Source organism: Taudactylus pleione, unplaced genomic scaffold (genome assembly GCF_031769625.1).
Source record: "Taudactylus pleione unplaced genomic scaffold, aTauple2 ptg000069l, whole genome shotgun sequence".
In the NCBI taxonomy this organism is placed as follows: domain Eukaryota; kingdom Metazoa; phylum Chordata; class Amphibia; order Anura; family Myobatrachidae; genus Taudactylus; species Taudactylus pleione.
This window is the reverse complement of record NW_028284471.1, coordinates 12,012,193-12,032,211: the sequence shown is the minus strand read 5'-3', so window position 1 is coordinate 12,032,211 and position 20,019 is coordinate 12,012,193.

Here is a 20,019-nt window from a genome sequence, read left to right as displayed (position 1 = left end):
GTAATTATCACCCGATGAGATAGAGTTACAAAACATTTTTGTGCCTGCATTTTATTTTATTGAAGTCTTGTCTTGAATACTCTTTCTTAATATGTCTCATTGGAGGACAATTTATAATGACAATTAATTGTATCTTATTTTTACAAACAATAATGTTTTTATATATGCACCCTTCCATGTCCTGTGCTCCTTATTAATATACTGTATGCTATATACCCAGATTATCTCATTAAGTGTTAAAGGGGACTGGTAAAAAAAAATGTATAATAATCTGCAGCTGTGTACTAATTAACAAAGATAGTCATTAATATTGTGATGGTAGAGCTGAATTCATATGTCATGTTTATCTTCACATTACCTCTCGGTCTGTGTGAGCCAATATAAATGCAAAGTCATAACCCCTCTGAATAGACTTCTGATGATATAGATTCATGATGTGAAATATAATAGCATGATTAAATTGAATTAAGTGGGAGAAAGTGGCAGAGTTTTAGGCAATGATGTTCAATGTGTGATAGAGCACCATTGTATAACTGACTACATTTGCTGAGGGTTTTAGGTTATGCGAAATGAAACAATTGTTTTGTATGCTGGAACACAGAGCTTGTTATAGAGACCTAACTATAATGAAACATTTACAGTATAAGCCATATACAAATGGTAACTATGGATACATGGCTTTAATTAACAGATAATATACTGTACTTGTATAGCAGTATATATTTTTCCCAGTAAAAATAATGGAGAGGGTACAAGTAAGAAAGGCACACCAGCCAATGACATTTATATTTTTTTTCACCAGGCACATTTCTTCTTGCTATTTTAGGTAACATATATCTGTACAGTATATATAATTTTTAGATACATTTATTTAGACGCTTTGTTTATAAAAGTAATGTTTCACTGCATCTTTTAAGTAAGTACTTATTTATTATCATTAACTATTATAGCGCCAACATATTCTGTTGCGCTTTACAATTGGGAGCAATCAGTAATAGAACAAGACTTGGTAATAACAGACAGACATAGAGGTAAGAGGGCCCTGCTCGCAAGCTTGCATTCTATAGGGAAATAGGCATTGATACACAAGGATCGGTACTACATAGTGCATATTGGCCCCAGCCAGATTGCAAAGATTCTTGGTAGGCTGTATGGTCCAGTCACACAGGAATGTTGGCCTGGGGTCAGTAAGATGTGTGAATGTAGAAGAGAAAATATGTGACGTTATGTGTGGACTGTGTAGAGGGAGTGTAATTGGGTAGGCCAGCTTCTGGAGGTTATGTGGATAGTTCTTTATAGGATTTGTTTTTTTGTTTTACTTTTTATGCAATTTTGTTTTGCATGTAAAAATCATTTTAAATAAAGGTAATTGCTTTCATAGATCTGTCCCAATTAGCGCAATGTTATAAAAAAGAAGGAATAAAAACACACACACAGTTTAAGTTTTGTCAATTGCTCTACACCTACTTTGCAGGGATAGGGATCCAATTAAAAGTTTGCATGGTGTACACTGTATACTCCATTGGTAAACACAGGAACCCCCTTCCCCACTCTATCCCAAGTCATAACCACAATAGCAGTAATATATAATGTGAGACCTTTGGCCACAACTTGCAGTATAATGATGCTGCTGTGCATTACCAGTGGCAGCAGTGTTTCCGAGGAGATGTATGAAACTGTGGAGAGAGATAAAGTACCAACCAATCAGCTTCTAACTATCATTTTTCAAACACAGCCTGTAAATACTTTGGGGATCTATGTACTAAGCCTTGGAGAGAGAAAAATGGATGGAGATAAAGTACCAACCAATCAGCTCCTAATTATCACTTTTCAAACATACCTGTACAGTGACAGTAAAATGTTGATTGGTTGGTACTTAATCCCCATCCATTTTAACTCTCTGAAAGGCTTAGTACATACTGCAGACCCCTTTTCTCTCTCCACTTTATCCCTCTCCAAGGTTTGATACATATCCCCTTAAGTCTGCTGGAGTTACATACTGTACAATGTGACCACAGTCACTATATCATCAGTGACTATGAAGTACTCTAGAGATGTGCGGCTTAGATCACTTTTGAGGTTCCGAGTAGAACCAAGTCCCTTCTTGGGACTGCTGCTGCAAGTTCAGAAGTTGGATTTAAAACTAGAATCTTGGGATTTGGATTGCATGTACTGTAAACAGGTCAAAATGACCAAATCTAAACCAAAACACCTGAGGGTGGTTTTGCCAAAACTAAACCCAAAACATGAGGGTCTGCGCACATCTCTACTATAAAGATGGTGATAGACGTGCAGATTTATGGGTAAATCTGGGCTGCTTTGGGAATCTATTTAAAAATTGCTTAAATTTGGAGGCATTTCAGATTTTTTTTTAATCAATTCATCCATTTCCATTGTGAGCTCTTACATTCTACCTAACATTCAAGATTAATCTGTTACTTTATACCAATTCCTTTCTGGCAAAAAGAAATATAAATCCTAAGTACTTAGTAAACTACAGTATTAGCTACTTACCTATTTGTTCTCATACACTGTTGCTCACGTTGCTGCAAATGCATCTTTCTCGCTCAGAATGTGCATCTTATTTGCTTAAATAAAATAACCTGGAGCGACAAAACTATATTCCTGACTTCCACTGATCAATGTAATGTGTGACATTTGTATATCTGTGTATGATTCAGTCTGATTCTATGTAAGAAGGGCTCTGATGCAGAGGCTGCGGTTTTTTCTCATGCCAAGTTTCAATGTGCGCATTCTGCGACTTTATACTTATATAAAATTCTTTCCTGTGTAGTTAAAGTCACAGTCCAGTGCATCTGGTACACTCTGAGTGGTATGTTGCTGCATCTGCAATGCAAATAAAATGCACATTTTAAAGAAAAATCCGGTACTCCACTCCTCTTGGAGCATCTCAGTCACGCTGCTCGTCTCTCACGCTGTGTGGCGCATATATGTTAGATGTATGAGGACACATCTGTAGTACACTATTATAGAATTAATATGCAAATTTCAGGAAAAAGTGTTCTAGCATGGAAATCTCAACCCATGGTAGTTGCACCAGGCCTCTCACACCATATGGTACCTAAAGGATAGGTGTATGAGGACATATATGTATGGATATGGAAGAATGTAAGAAATGTATGATAACTACAAATGAGATTCTACATGTATTAAACTGCACATGTGATTATTTGTTGTACTTGGGTAACACCCTAAGGTGTTGTTTAGGGATTTCTCACCATAAAGTTTTTCCTGTTCCTTCTTGTTCCCATGTTACAGCAGAGAGGCAGGTGGTCCCCAATCCCATCACAGTAATTAACACAATGAGGTATTTTTTTGCACTAACAATAACAACAATTTTACAAGAACACAGGTTAAAATTTCAATCTTTCTAGAACTATAATTTGTTCCTATAATAATCCCAGCTAATCCTGGTTGATAGTCCTGCACATTCCGGAAGAAAGAAATGAAAGGTGAACTGGCTGGTGAATTGGGTAACTTTAGCAAGATAAACTCTAAGAATCTAGTCGGGTCGAGTTTTCTTTTTTTTCAGCTCGATTAGTATCGCCAAAACTCGGGTTATTTGAGGCTCCCGAAATGCACAAATTTACTAAGAAGTAGGTTTAGCTGAGAGTGAGATTGCCGATGGTGAATCAGATCGAGATTTCTCCCCCGAGTAGCAAGTTTGGAAGGAGATTACTCACCTAAGATTGCAGTGACTTCTCTCTGCAAAACTCTCCTGAGCAAGCAGCCTGCACATATCAGTGAGATATGTGTAAGATGCTTGTGTCTTGTACCTGTACAAAAAATTATGTAGGGTCCACCCCCCAAAAGCATAACAAGCCCTGGAGTTGTCATCCAGTCCTGGTTACTAAAATTACTGCGAACAAAACGAGTAGGGTTCCACTGTAATTTAGGAACCAGGTTGCAGGGCCAGTCCTGGTTTTAATTATAGGGGGGAAAAAAATGCATAGGGGTCCCCCTACAATTAAAACCAGGACAGGCTGACAAGTCCAGGGCTGTTTGTGCTTTTGGGGGGGGACACTATGTTGTTTTTTTTTTTAATTATCCCTTTTTTTCTATTTACAAGCAGAAACATACATGTATCACACTGATCTGTGTATGTTTCTGTCAAACTAGCAGATCACAGGCAGGTGAATCGATTTCACAAATTTTTAAAAGAGTGTTGTCCATTCTCATGAGAGTTTAGAAACTCTCATCTTGGTAAATTCCCGAATCCTAGCTTCACTAGTGAAAAGGTTCTCGAGTTTAACCGATGGTGAATTGAAGAGAGTTTGCTAACTCTCCAGTATTTTCCCGTAGCAAAGGAGATCTATCTCTAAAGGTTTTACATTAGTAAATTTGAGAGTAGAAAAAAATGCCCAAACTCTCCAGAGATTGCTAACTCGATCAGACTTGATTCTTAGTAAATTTACCCATAAGTGTTATGATTAGGATAGTCTCTTTGCAGAAGTATTGTATGGTCCCTCCTGTTGCTGGACATAAAGTGGTAAATGTAATGGGGTTTTATGTGTGAGACAAACTCGGACCTTTGTGCACATTTAAAGGTTCAAGATTGTCCCAGAACTCGGCAAATGTAATAGCTTGTGAACTTGTGAGTTCGAGGCTATTACATTGTGTGAGTCTGTGTGAGTTTACTCGTATGAAAACTCGGACCTTCTAATGTGATTTTCATTACAAATACAAAAAAATAGTAAAGAAGCCCATACGATGTACTGACAATATGATGGCGATCGCTAGGGAAGAAATGAAAATGATATACCAATATAAAACATTAACCCCTGGTGGCCTTAATCAAGACTTCAAAGTTAAATGGTTCTTATAAGTAAATAAACCATTTTAGACGTTTTTAAATTCCCTTTTAAATAATTGACTTTTTTAACCTATAAGTTATTGATTTTAGTATTAGGCTTTTATGTATAGAGTATATACTATTAATGATAATTTTATGATGCCCATTTCTATATCTCATGCCCCAAATGATTTGTGATGTTGGTATTTATCTAATATGGTATGGTCAATATTGCTTTTAATTATAATGTGATTTCCCCATTTTTTCAGGAGATCACATTATGTAGCCGAAGTACTTTTAATATTTGGGCTATTTCCTTTTGCGGGATGTCCGGTATGCGTGTTGCCAGTTTTTTATACTGTGGATTAATTTAGATGTAACTAATGAAATGGCACGTTGTTATCTGTGTTATTCTGGACTCCAATATGGAGGCCCCATAATCAGGAGACTGCTCTTTCCCCATGAATTTACGCCCTATCCCCGTCCTATACCGGAAGAGCGTCACCAAGGTGTGACGCGAATTCCGGTTTTACTGACGAACCATGCGGGCGGCGTCTTGTGACTGTGCCCGCCGGCTGGCGTAGACGGAAGCCATGTGCTCCCGGGGGGGAGAGATTTGGATGATACACAAACGGAAGGCTAGAGCTGGATGGGGATTGTTATTGGGGACACACCAGTCGTCACCTCCGGTGGGCGAATAAGCATACAAGTGAGAACAGCTGGGTTAATTTTGTGCCCAGGAACATGAATTGCTACACGCTACACTTAGGTTCACAATATATATGTTTTGCAATATACACCAGTTAAGTTCCTATGTTCAATTAATTGGTCAGACAGGGTATTTAAAGCACCATGATATGCACCTATCCTTATACCTTGAAAAAGACCTGCAGTGACAGGTTGAAATGCGTTGGTTATAAGGAACTTACTGGACAACTAAACGGGAGACCTGGCAATATCTGCTTTATATACAGGTCAATATCTTTCTTTTTTTTTGGATTTTATGTTTTGTGTTTTATGTTACTTTTTCATTAAAGACATTGTACTATATTTGGCACCATTCCTCTTTCTTTTGAGGATTCACTGTATGGAAATATATCACAAGAGTATCCTGTTGCAAACTTAAAGAAACCTTTATAGGCAGAATACAAGACCCTTACCATGTGAGTAGGGTACGCATGACTCAATCCCCTCTTTGTGAAAGTGGCATACATGCAGAAAATCATGTAACAAATAGAAGGGATAAAGAAACCTTTTTGGGATTATATTTACTTATTTGAACGTGAGTCAGGGTACGCTTTCACTACACCCGACCAACGAATAGAATTATAGATACCGTAAAGAAAACCCACCAGTCCTTTAAAGACATTTTTTTCTGTATTTATTCTTTTTCATGTACTAAACAAACAATATTGGGAGACCTCGAGAACTCTACATATGAGGGGACACACGTCAGGACTCTCCATCTGCAATAATGACTAAGTACCATATTATTTGTCCTACATCTTCATATTTGAATATCCAGCGCCATTCAGCTACACAAAAATATTTCTTATCAGACTATGCAGACTAATCGCAGAGTGATTGACAGGCAGTGTGCGTTTAGAGGTGGTGACAGGGGAGTGGTCGGAGAAATGCAGGCTTGTCTGTCTGTTTGAACGCCGGTGCATGGGCGTGCATAAATTAGCCTTTGCGATTGCATACGCACAGGGCTGCCAAGAGAAATCCTGGGCCCCGGTACAGCAACTTCCCAGGGCCCCCCTGGAGGGGTGTGGCCACAGCATGTTAGGGACAGGGCTGCACCTCTTTGGGGGTGTGTCTAGCATGTGAGAAGCACCCACAGGAGCATGACATGGCTACCAGCAGCTGGGACATAAGTATTCACTATGAAGATCATACCTCCCAACAATGGTGATTCAGCGGTCGCCCAAAAAAGGGGCATGGTACGATGACACGTACCTGATACATCACTCCAAGGGTGAGCCCAGCATCCCCGGCGACGCTGGGCTTCCCCCAGGCCCTGCCTGAACAGTGAAGAGATGATGTGCGCATGCGCACGGCATTTATTCACCTGCCAGCGGTGAAATTCATTTTATCCACACATATATATTGCATTTATCCACACACACATATATATATATATATATATATATATATATATATATGTGTGTTTATCATGCACATATAAAATATATATTACACACGTTTAGATAGATATAACTATTATATACATATTAGACAGTATATATAGCTATATATATATATATATATATATATATATATATACACACACATATTATATACACATATAAATATATACAGTCAGGTGCATAAATATTGGGACATTGACAGAATTTTCAGATTTTGGCCTCTATTCACCACCACAATGGCTTTGAAATTAAACAAACAAGATGTGATTTAACTGCAGACTTTCAGATTTAATTTGAGGGTAATTACATCCAAATCATGTGAATGGTGTAGGATTTACAACGGTTTCTATGTGTGCCTCCCACTTTTTAAGGGGTCAAAAGTAATGGGACAAACTAAACAATCCTAAATCTAACATTCACTTTTTAATACTTTGTTGCAAATCCTTTGCAGGCAATTACAGCCTGAAGTCTGGAACGCATAGACATCACCAGACGCTGGGTTTCATCCCTGGTGATGCTCTGCCAGGCCTCTACTGCAAATGTCTTCAGTTCCTGCTTGTTCTTGGGGCATTTTCCCTTCAGTTTTGTCTTCATCAAGTGAAATGCATGCTCAATCGGATTCAGGTCAGGGGATTGACTTGGCCATTGCATAACATTCCACTCTTTAGCCTTAAAAAACTCTTTGGTTGCTTTTGCAGTATGCTTCGGGTCATTGTCCATCTGCACTGTTAAGCGCCGTCCAATGAGTTCTGAAGCATTTGACTGAATATGAGCATATAATATTGCCCGAAACACTTCAGAATTCATTCTGCTGCTTTTGTCAGCAGTCACATCATCAATAAATACAAGGGAACCAGTTCCATTGGCAGCCATACATGCCCACGCCATGACACTACCACCACCATGCTTCACTGATGAGGTGGTATGTTTTGGATCATGAGCAGTTCCTTTCCTTCTCTTCTCTTCCCATCACTCTGGTACAAGTTGATCTTTGTCTCATCTGTCCATAGGATGTTGTTCCAGAACTGTAATGGCTTTTTTAGATGTTGTTTGGCAAACTCTAATCTGGTCTTCCTGTTTTTGTGGCTCACCATTGGTTTGCATCTTGTGGTGAACCCTCTATATTCACTCTTGTGAACTCTTCTCTTCATTGTTGACTTTGACACATATGCATCTACCTCCTGGAGAGTGTTCTTGATTTGGCCAACTGTCGTGAAGGGGTTTTTCTTCACCAGATAAATAATTCTTTTGTCATCCACCACAGTTGTTTTCCATGGTCTTCCGGGTCTTTTGGTGTTGCTGAGCTCTCCGGTGCATTCTTTCTTTTTAAGAATGTTCCAAACAGTTGATTTGGCCACACCTAATGTTTTTGCTATCTCTCTGATGGGTTTGTTTTGATTTTTCAGCCTAATGATGGCTTGCTTCACTGATAGTGACAGCTCTTTGGATCTCATATTGAGAGTCAACAGCAACTGATTAAAAATGCAAATGTCACACCTAGAATCAACTCCAGACCTTTTACCTGCTTAATTGATAATGAAATAACAAGGGAATAGCCCACACCTGTCCATGAAATAGCTTTTGAGTTGATAGTCCCATTACTTTTGGCCCCTTAAAAAGTGGGAGGCACATATTGAAACTGTTATAATTCCTACATTGTTCACCCGATTTGGATGTAATTACCCTCAAATTAAATCTGAAAGTCTGCAGTTAAAGCACATCTTGTTTGTTTCATTGTGGTGGTGAATAGAGGCCAAAATCGGAGAATTCTGTCAATGTCCCAATATTTATGGACCTGACTGTATATTGCAACCATTACTGTGTATTAGTTATATCATATATCATTATTAATATACACTAATGGTGATGCATTATATATATAAATTATATAGCATTCATAGATTTACAACTTGCAACAGGATCACAGTATCAAAGTCCACTTACACAGATTTGCAGTATCAACCTAGCAGCCAGTCAGTGGCGGGCTTGGCTTTTCCCTTCATAGTGACAGTCCGACTCACTGTCTGTCACATACTGTAGGCTGCCCATGGTCCCCTTCCTCCCTCCCTCTCAATATCAACTCCGCCCACCGCCAGGAGCCTGGTACTGATACTGAGAGCCTTGCGAAATGATGACGTCATCATCTCAGGAGAGCACCAGCTCCGCAGCGGCGTGGCTGCATTCTGCCCTGCAAGACAAATGACTCGTGAGTGAGAGTGCACTGTCTGTGTGACCCTGTGACAGACACATAGAGGGCCGGATTAAGGTCTGCGGGGGCCCCTGGACAACAAACTTGTGGGGGCCCCTATAACAACATATAATATATATACACAGCAGGCAAGGGACCGGTGCTCCAATCCAATTCAAATATACTTGGTCTGGTGCCCCCACAAAGAAAACTCATTAACCTCCAAAGGTGCGGCACTCGGACACAGATGCAGAGATGATGGAGGTACATCAGATGGGAATACTTATGATTAACCGGCAGTCGGGAAGCAGATGTCGGTATCTTGATCCCTTCAGGATGGCAGCATTGGCTTTCTGACGGGCGTCAGGATTCCTGCGTCGTTATATTGACGTCCGGCATAACGTCCACTGGTATCTTGACCACATCCCCACAGACGTACTTCCTACATCTGTGTCCGAGTGCCACACCTTTGGAGGTCATATGTCATATATATATATATATATATATATATATTTCAAAACAAGGGGTGTAATCACCAGTCTTCACAGAAATAGTTTAAATACATCATAGTGGTACAATGAGGTTACAGTAAATATGAGTATATAACTTCACACACATATATATACATATAGCTATATATAAACACACAGTATATATATATATATATATATATATATATATATATATATATATTTGAAGATGATATTCCAGTGATTCTAAAAGAAAAAGTAATAAATATATATATATATATATATATACATACATATATATATATAAATACACATAGTATATATGTATATATGGCAGTATATATTATGTATAGCTACAATTACTGGATGGTGGCAACAGACCCAGATCTTGGTTTGAGTGGTACTAATCTTATGCCTTGTTACTCCAGGGGCAAAAACCTTAAAGATCTATTGGTGAAAACTAACTATAGTTCTAAAGATATATCTGGCCCCCTACACTTCCTTGGTACCAAACAGCATGGATGCTTTAGATGCTCATGCACCACCTGTAAATTCCTGATTCACGGCAGTACATTTTACCATCCACATACCAGTAAAAAAATTTTAATACAACATCACCTTACATGCAACAGCATGTTTGTGATATATCAAATAATTTGTCCCTGTGGTCTCTCGTATATAGGGAAAACACAGCGCAAATTTAAGGAATGGATGGCAGGTCACCGGTCTGCGATTAAAGCAGCCATATCAATGGTACAAGTGACCAGCCCATAGCGAGACATTTTCAGGAGTATAACTATAAACATACCCTAACATCGGAAGATTGACCATGTCCCACCCCTAATTCGAGGTGGTGATCGTGGAAAACTATTGTTAAGGCAGAGTGGATTTTGAGACTTGATGTACTACACCCAAGAGGTTTAAATGATCATATCTCCCTTGTTTGTTTTTGTTAAACTTTGGGGTATTGCTATCATTACATGTCAGACTAAAGTTCCCTTTGACTGTATCAGTGATGATATGTCATCGTTGTGTGAATTAGCATCAATCTCATTTGATCAAACTGATGAATATGTTCACTCCACTTTTCCTTAAAAGGTAGTGTAGTCATATGATTTGATTATTTCGGTAAAGTGTTGAGTTTTAAGTATATAAATATAATAAGCACATGGCATTACTGCTAATAACTGCCTACTGGTTTATTATGAGTAGACTTGCTTATAGTTTGGTTACTTATTAGTTGTGCCCTTATTGACTTATATGTAATGCCCTTTTCAACTAATAGTAGTTTAACATTAAGGATCTGAGGGCGCGTGACTATATTTTTAACAGGCTTATTGGCCAACCAAGGATTACAGTCTTGTATGTATAGCATTTTTGTAAATGTTCATGCCACGTTATACGCATGTTGAATATGTGTTTTGACTATACGCAGTTTGTTATCTTGTTGCCTAGTAACGCTTGGTGGGGGAGTCACGTGGTGTGCGCCGAGTGTGGTGACGTCATCTCCCACATCCGGACTCAGCGGGAATGGTGACGATGGCCACGCTGTGTTAGCAGCGCGGATTATCCACCTGGTGATTGGTGATGGGATATTTAAGGTATGTTTTTGTATGTTGTGCATTTTCTGAAGACAGTTATAAAGAACTGAAACGTTATTCTGCTTGATTCACCTTTATATACTTCCATATCGGTCCATGAGTGCAGCACCTCCTGGTCTGTATCTTCCCGAATTGTGGGGGCACCCAGCAAAAGTAATGGACATTGTGATGAATGCCGGTCCTCTGCTGTATATATATATATATATATATATATATATAATATAGCCTCCAATTTGTTGTGGGACACAAAAGGGCAGTGGTTACCTGTCTCTCCGCTCCCCACTGTGCTGTACCATGTGGGAAGTGGGAACGCTGAGGAGGACGAGCCGCCGAGGTTGAGCCACAGAGGATTGCTCTCTGTCCTGCAAGTCACAGTCTCGCGAGATTTGACATCTTCATCTCGCGAGACAGTAGTGAAGCTCTTCGGCGGCCGCTGTAGGGTGACAGCTGAGCCGCCAAAGAGAACCACAGCGGAGACAGTGGTATGCTGTACTCTGTTTTTATATGGGCAGTAACAACACAAGTCCGGGGACAGAGTGTGGGGGCCCTGGGATGACAGCCCCACCTATAATCCGGCCGTGACATAGACAGTGTACCACTCCCCCCCCCTACCCGCCGCCACCCGCGGTGATTTTAGTAAAGTAATAAAGGTGAATGAAAAAAAAAAAAAAGATGAAATAAAAAAAAGTGATGTGCTGCAGGCGGCCCGGGCCCTCTGCCATGCCTGGGCCCGGGTAATCTGTACCCGCTCCCCCCCCTCTTGGCGCCCCTGCATACGCAGCTTGCGTAGTTACTGTGTGCAACGAGGTTAGCAATTTCTAATTTCTAGTGCTTTGCAGTATGGGCACTTAGACAGGGTAGGCCTTTTCTGTCTATTTAGGATAGTCTAATCTCACTGAATCTATGCTTGCAATGACTCAACTGTACTTTGTAACATATAGGGGTATATTTACTAAAGTGTGGGTTTTTAGAAGTGGGGATGTTGCCCATAGCAACCAATCGGAATCTACTAGCACCTTCTAGAAGATAATAGTACGAATCTGATTGGTTGCTATGGGCAACAACTCCACTTCTAAAAACCCACACTTTAGTAAATAAACCCCATAATGTTAAATTGTAATCGCAAACCTTTATGCTGAGCCTGTCCGTGGAATCCCCTTTCAGCACCAGGACAGCTCCTCTGAGTCAGAGCAGTCCTGCTGTCATTGTTGTGGGCGGACTCCTCCTCACAGACTGCAAAATCTCTGAAGACCAGAGGCAGACCTGATCTTACTCCAGCCAATTACTGTCCCTGCACTCCTGTCATCTGCCTGCAGCTATCTCCACTCCCTAGTCAACCTGAGGAGCCGCACCGCACTCACTATCCGGAACACTGCAGCCCTCAGACTGCTGCTGACCTAACTGACACTCGGGACACATACACATGCTGAGGTGACCTGCACAGGTCTGCTACCACTGATTGTTACCTCACAGGACTCCCCAACAGTCTGGGAGGTACAGCCTTTTATATGTTTTCCTCTCACCCCTGCGAGTGCCAGCTCTCTTCCCGCCGGACCCATGTGCCGATAGCTGTCCCCCTAACCTTATCCTCATGTCAGATGGAGCACAGAAGGGTCTCTTCCATTTTACTATTACTGTGAAGGCCACTGTACATAATCTCTGACCCCCGTGCAAACATATTATTAACATACACTGTAGGCTACTAACATCCTTGTAAACACATATACTTTAGCACTATACTGTATATTACCATGTACCTATATATATATTTTTATATATATATACATTTCCTATGGGGTATCAGAATTACTTGCTTTTTTTTAGCAGAACACTCTTCAGATACTATGGGCCTGATTTAGATGGGGACACATCCACCTCTGAATCAGATCCCGTATGTGTAGTTAAACTCTTAGGGCCTGAATCAGGGGTGCAGGCTATTGTAGATGCATCTTTTGCCGCAGCGTAAACCGCATCTTTATGCCAATGCCGATGGTATTCGTACAGGTACACAGACGGCTGTGGTGTTATCCAGCACTGTGTGTATTAGGATACACCATAGGTCACATCATCAAAACATTGCACCAGCCATCTGGAGGAGCAGGTTATCCATCTGAACTTGGCCGTCTTGTCAGTGCAACTGTGTTTTCAGAAGTAGTCGCTGACCGTGACATGTCTGTGGAATACCCATGATACACCCGCATCTTTTTAGCCACCCACCCTGTTACCTCCCAGGAATGCCCACTAAAACGCACAGGTCTTGCATCTAAATTTGTTCTGTGGCTCCTGGCAGCAAGGATGCACAGACTGTAAACATTATCCACTTGTGTGCAGCATCGCCATTATGTGTACCTCTCATTATGGCCCTTAGGCAGAATTTAAGATGAGCAGATTTATCCCCTGTCAGTGCAAGCATTGAATTTCCAAATGCCAAGGGGTAACCAGCCAGTGGTAAGAGTGTATCTTATTTTGACTTTATCAGCTCTATTTCTTGAAACTTTGCGAAACATTCATATCTTTGTTCCTGATCATATTCTGCTTAAAATCTTATAAGCATATATATATTTTTTAAATCGTATTTAAAGTGCATACATTATTTATAACTACATAATACATTGATTATTCCACTAACATTTTCAATGTGAATCTTGCAGAGACATCCGCGGTATTATCTCTGAATGATGTTTGGCTGCAGGATATTACATTAGTACTGTATGAGGAGTTAAACCTTGTGACTTTATTTGTCTGAAAGACAAGAACTGCTACTGAGTACTTCTTCATTTTCTATCCTGCTCATCTTAACCTATAAAAGTAATTGAAGTTATTTTGTACTTGGTGTACAGAAAGGAACTTTCTCCACCTTGTTCAATATAAATTACTTGAAGCACATCAGGAAAATTATCTGTACTTCAAGGAGCTTGTGTGCAGCTCAGCAATATCATAAAAAAAAACACAGAAAAATATAAGTAGACTTCAGAGATGCGATTTCCAAAATCAGCAGCAATTGGCCTATGTAAGACTATGATGCCTATAAAAAAGGGCATAAAATCTGTTTTCTACCATAGGTGTGACAATGTGGCTATTCTAGGCAATCTATTAAAATATTTGATTGCTGAACAATTGCTAATAGTATTTAAACAAAGGAAACTTAGGTACAGTAGGAGGATCACTATCACAAGTACCAGGGTGAAAGCTACATAGAATCCATGTCTATCATCCACACAGTGGCGTATCTATAATGGGTGCAGTGTGTGCTGGGCACACAGGCCCTCGGGTCCAGGGGGGCCCCGCACTGCACACACTGCACCCATATTATTTTAGACTTACCTGTCCGTGGTCCCACGTCAGGTGTCTGCGCTGCTCAGAACACTTTTTTTTCCTGTTTTCTGCACATGCACAGTAGACTCCGGGCACTAGCGTGTGCTCGGAGTCTACTGCGCATGCGGAAAACACCAAAAAAATGGCCGCCGCGGCCATTTTCAGGCGTTCTGTGCATGCGCAGTAGACTCCGGGCACGCTCTAGTGCCCGGAGTCTACTAAGGCTCCGGTGGCTGGTTATCACATGAGTCGGCTGCCGGCCTCCGGGGAGAGAGGGGGGGGCCCGCGTGAGGAGTGAACACGGGCCCCCTCCTCTCTTAAGACGCCCCTGCATCAACACTTGACTCTGTGCTTATATTTGGTTAAGTTGTGAAAATGTTTAAGCTTAACTGCACATACTGTACCTCCTGTATCATTAAGGATACCCCCAAACTATTCTGATATTGGTGAGACAGTGCCAATTTGAGGGGACTGTCCTGGTGTCCTGCAATCTGCACGTTTGTCCTGATTTGAACAAAGCTGGAGGGTACTGCATTTTCCCTGTCGCTGCCCCTGGAGGTACGTATGTGTTTCCAATACATACAGGATGTATTACATATATGAAGACTATCAGCAAAGCATTAAATGTAAGAAGAAACAAAACAAAATCATGCTAATGAGTCATATATGTTTTTACGTGTTGTTGTACAATATTGTAATTTAAATGTTTCATTTCAACCATTCAACATGCGTATGTGGAGGCTTTTGGTTTAATTTAAATAGTTGAAGATGCATGAAAAATAAAACAGCAATAAAATTGTATTTGTTTTGCTAAAACTCTAACCACCATGATGCGATTATGTTGTCTGCTTTTCAATCCACTATGGAGGTCACACAGCTTTGGTCAAGTAAACAAAGTAAAGTAGAGTTCCTCACCTAACTGAGATTCTGAGAAACAATCTATACCAGGCACGCTAAGACCTTCTGCACTAAGTGATAATGACATTCTTACTCTGAGATATTTGTCTTTGTTTAAAAAAAGAAAATCCTTATTCTCATTCTTAGGAGACAGAAAAAGCAAATATAATCATGAATGAATAAATGGGAATATAATAATAATAATAATAATAATAATAATAATTACAATATTTTCAAACTGTCGCACCCCAATCGTGCTGAAGCTACACCCCCTGTGTCCTGAATCCAAACTCCCAAATGTTGGAATGTATGTTTTATAAGCATGCGCCATTAACATCATGATCCATTGCATTGTTTCAGATGCAAAGATAAATGTGGTCTCTCCACCTTTTGTACATGGTAATTCCAGTCTGTGTGCTCAAGCCACTTTCCTCAAGTGTTAATTGCTGTTAACAGGCTGTCGCCCACACACAGTATATTTACTTCTGCTGCCAAGATGCTGAGTGGCTTCAGCTGAAGTTAATATTCTCTCTATCTGCTCTTAGAAATGTCTAAAGTCTAGGGGGCCATTCATTGCACTCACTTTGCTCTGAGACCTCTTTATAATTCTCTCAATGTGCAGGTGGTCTGTGAACTACACATCAGTCAGGTACCTACAAGACAATTCAGAATAATGAAAGACCAGAGGGATGGCTACTGGGTATGTCAGTTAAATCTGCCCTAGCATACTGTAGTTACTACTCATACCCAATTTCCACCAAAACCCTGGGTCTGACCTGAGTTTTCAGACATGATTCCAACCCTGGTCAGACCCCGTTTACACTGCACCTTTGATCCAGGTTATTCCTGGGTCAGCCCGATTCACACTAAATCCAGGGCTGCCCTGCTAAACCTGTAAGGTCATAAAATGCTCCACAGCCACCAATCAGCTCATTTTAAGCATGACCCAGAACGGATAACCCGGGTCTAACCATTTACACTGCACCATTACCCAGGTCCATCCTGGGTCCAACCCTGGTAGCTACCTTGGATTCCCAGGTCACTAGACCCAGGTAATTTTTCAGGGACCCTTTTCCACTGAGCCGCTACCTGGATTGTTGCAGCAGTGGAAAAGGGGTATAAGATATGTTTATTCACTTGATTTTAACATATTCCACCTTTGTTCAAGTTTATATAGAATATCCATTTTGCCACTGTTTTATTGTAAATATACAGTAATACATGTAAAATGTATTTTGTGTGTCTTTCTAGGTGACTCGGAATATGGATGTCACTCCTGGTTAATGAGACCCTGTTACATCCACAGACTTCTGTCCTGCACATATATAATGAGGCACATATGATCACCAGGAGTGTGATAGAATACACCTTATACCATTAAAGGCCAAGTTCAGGTGCCTCAATACATCTGGTAGTGTGTTCTCTGTGGCCTTACCATCTGGTGATGTGAATAATGCACAGAGGGGAAGGCCAGAGAAAGACTCACTTAATTCTTTTACATACAAGTAATTAGACTAATAAAGTGTACTTAGCAACAACTAATTATAGCAGATTATTCCCCTTCTTTCAGAGCATTCTTCATTTGAGTGTACTCCACTGTAGTACGTTTACCACCACTATCCTGGTATGAGTACTATAAATGCAATTTTCCACTCTATTGAGCATGCACAGATGTGGTATATGCAAATATAAAATTAATATATTAATACCCACAAAAATTAATATAGCTATCAAAAATATGTGTTTCACTGTGCAGAATAGATGGTGCAATTAGTTTTGATGTTTTTTGGTTTTTTTTTTGGTAAATGGAGATGGGTCAATAAGTTCGAAATAATTGCCTGTTGGCTATAGGCAGAGGCAAATTTAGAATTGAGATCTCTGGCAGCACCAATTAATGATCTATTAGCTGTAGCTCATAATTGGATGTGGCACTAAAAACAATAATAACCATTTCTTGTTTTGAAATAACTATCAGAGCAGCTAGTTCCAAGTCAGGCTTGGTGTTTCAAAAACTATTTGTTTATCTATTTATTTAATTATTATCAGTTACTTACTGTACAGTATATAGATCCAGCATATTCCACTTTACAATTAGGAACAAAGAGTAATAGAACAAGTTGGTAATAAAAAATTATAAAGTAGTCACTCATTTTTTTACCTTGCAAAAAAAATATAAGGATGTTTTAAATTAATAAATATAGAAAAAAAGAGGAAATAAAGAAATGTATTTTAGAGTACATGGGAAACATTTAATAATGCAAAAGATCATTTACAATATAAAGGATAAATCAATTAAAAACATATTAGATTGTTGCTTTAGAATAAAAACAAAAATGGTAACAAAATATATAAACACTTTTTATATATTATTATGGAAATAAATCCCTTTTTCCTACAAAAAAATACTTGTAATGTAATGTGGTTTGTGTAAAGACACTTTTAATGATGCTCAATGGAATTCAGGTTTATTCTTAAAATAATTTATTAATCAACTTCTTCTCCTCAATCTCACCATACTGTACATCTTGACAAAGACCATCTACTAAAAACATATTTAGTATTGGGAGTTCTGGTGATGTTACATTACTATCCATTACTAGTAGTTCCAGATATGAAATACAGCAACCGTTACTTTGAGGAATTACAGCACTATTCTAAAGGCCTGATTCAGAGATGTAAGTAAAGCCAATTTTTACTCAGATCAAGCAAATGTTAGCCATTGTGCATGCGTGTTAGCCACACAGTGTACATGCAGCAATTGTTTTGCGATTACATCTGCACAGAGGGTCCATTCGCAAAGTGAGTGACAGGTAGCGTTTGGGGGAGGTAACGGGGGAGCGGCTAAGCAAATGCAGGCGTCTGACCGTTTAAATGCTGTTACATGGGCGTGCAGAAATTAGCCATTGCAATCTCCTTTGCAGCGTGAGAGCTCACTGCATGTCATGAGAGCTACTGTGTTTGCGGCTGGTCAGACTTGCCGCATATGCAGCATGACTGCCTGATTTGCATCAATGTTACTGATGTTTACGCTGATGTACTTCGTCAGATGGATATGAGAAGGCAGCATTGTGCTTCCAGCATGCTCCGGTGTGCTTTGGAAGGTATAAACATATTTTAGTACCTGCGATCCGTGAGAGAAAGCAGTTGCGATTACATTAGCGTACATCTCTGGATCAGGCCCTAAGTCTTCCTGTCATGACTTGCTGTATGGAATTCCCTGCTGAGGGGTGCAAGCTGAGGTTCAGGGCTAAAGAGGAAGTCTGAGACATGGGGCCTGTACACAAGATCTCCTCATCCACGAGTACCAGTCGTTGGCGAGACCTAACCAAAGGTGCGGAGTCTAACCAGCCGGTGTTCTCCAGAAACTTGACCCAAAAAAGGTACAATTTTGTACCCCCCCAAGCGAGATATGGGTTTAGCTGCACCCAGCTGGCAGGTCGTGGTCCTTCGGGCAGGTAACTGGTACTCACGGGAATAGAGAACCTTGCTACCGTGGCCCTTGAGGATACTCCCTACAAAGATTATGCTATACCCTTGAAGAGCTTCCAATATATACACCGGAGGATCTAGGAAGCACTATAGCACTGAGGATTGGATGCTGTAGTGACAGCAGTACTGAGGCTGTATGCTGTAGTGACAGCAGAACTGAGGCTGGACACTGTAGTGACAGTGGTACTGTGGCTGGATGCTGTAGTGACAGCGGTATTGAAGCTGGACGCTGTAGCAACAGCAGAACTGAGGCTGGACACTGTAGTGACAGCAAAACTGACAATTGCTCTGAACACAGGTGAGATGTCTAGGACGCACTTCTGCTCAACGAAGTGGCAAATGATCCGCAGACAGGTGAGATGTTGTGGACGCACTTCTGCACAATGAAGCGGCAAATGAGCCACAGACAGGTGAGATGTTATGGACGCACTTCTGCACAACGAGGTGGCAAATGATCCGCAGACAGGCGAGATGTTGTGGACGCACTTCTGCACAATGAGGTGGCAAATGATCCGCAGACAGGCGAGATGTTGTGGACGCACTTCTGCACAACGAGGTGGCACATGATCCGCAGACAGGCGAGATGTTGTGGACGCACTTCTGCACAATGAGGTGGCAAATGATCCGCAGACAGGCGAGATGTTGTGGACGCACTTCTGCACAATGAGGTGGCAAATGATCCGCAGACAGGAGAGATGTTCTGGACGCACTTCTGCACAACGAGGTGGCAAATGATCCGCAGACAAGCGAGATGTTGTGGACGCACTTCTGCACAATGAGGTGGCAAATGATCTGCAGACAGGCGAGATGTTATGGACGCACTTCTGCACAATGAGGTGGCAAATGATCCGCAGACAGGCGAGATGTTGTGGACGCACTTCTGCACAACGAGATGGCAAATGATCCGCAGACAGGCGAGATGTTGTGGACGCACTTCTGCACAATGAGGTGGCAAATGATCCGCAGACAGGCGAGATGTTGTGGACGCACTTCTGCACAATGAGGTGGCAAATGATCCGCAGACAGGCGAGATGTTCTGGACGCACTTCTCCACAATGAGGTGGCAAATGATCCACAGACAGGCGAGATGTTGTGG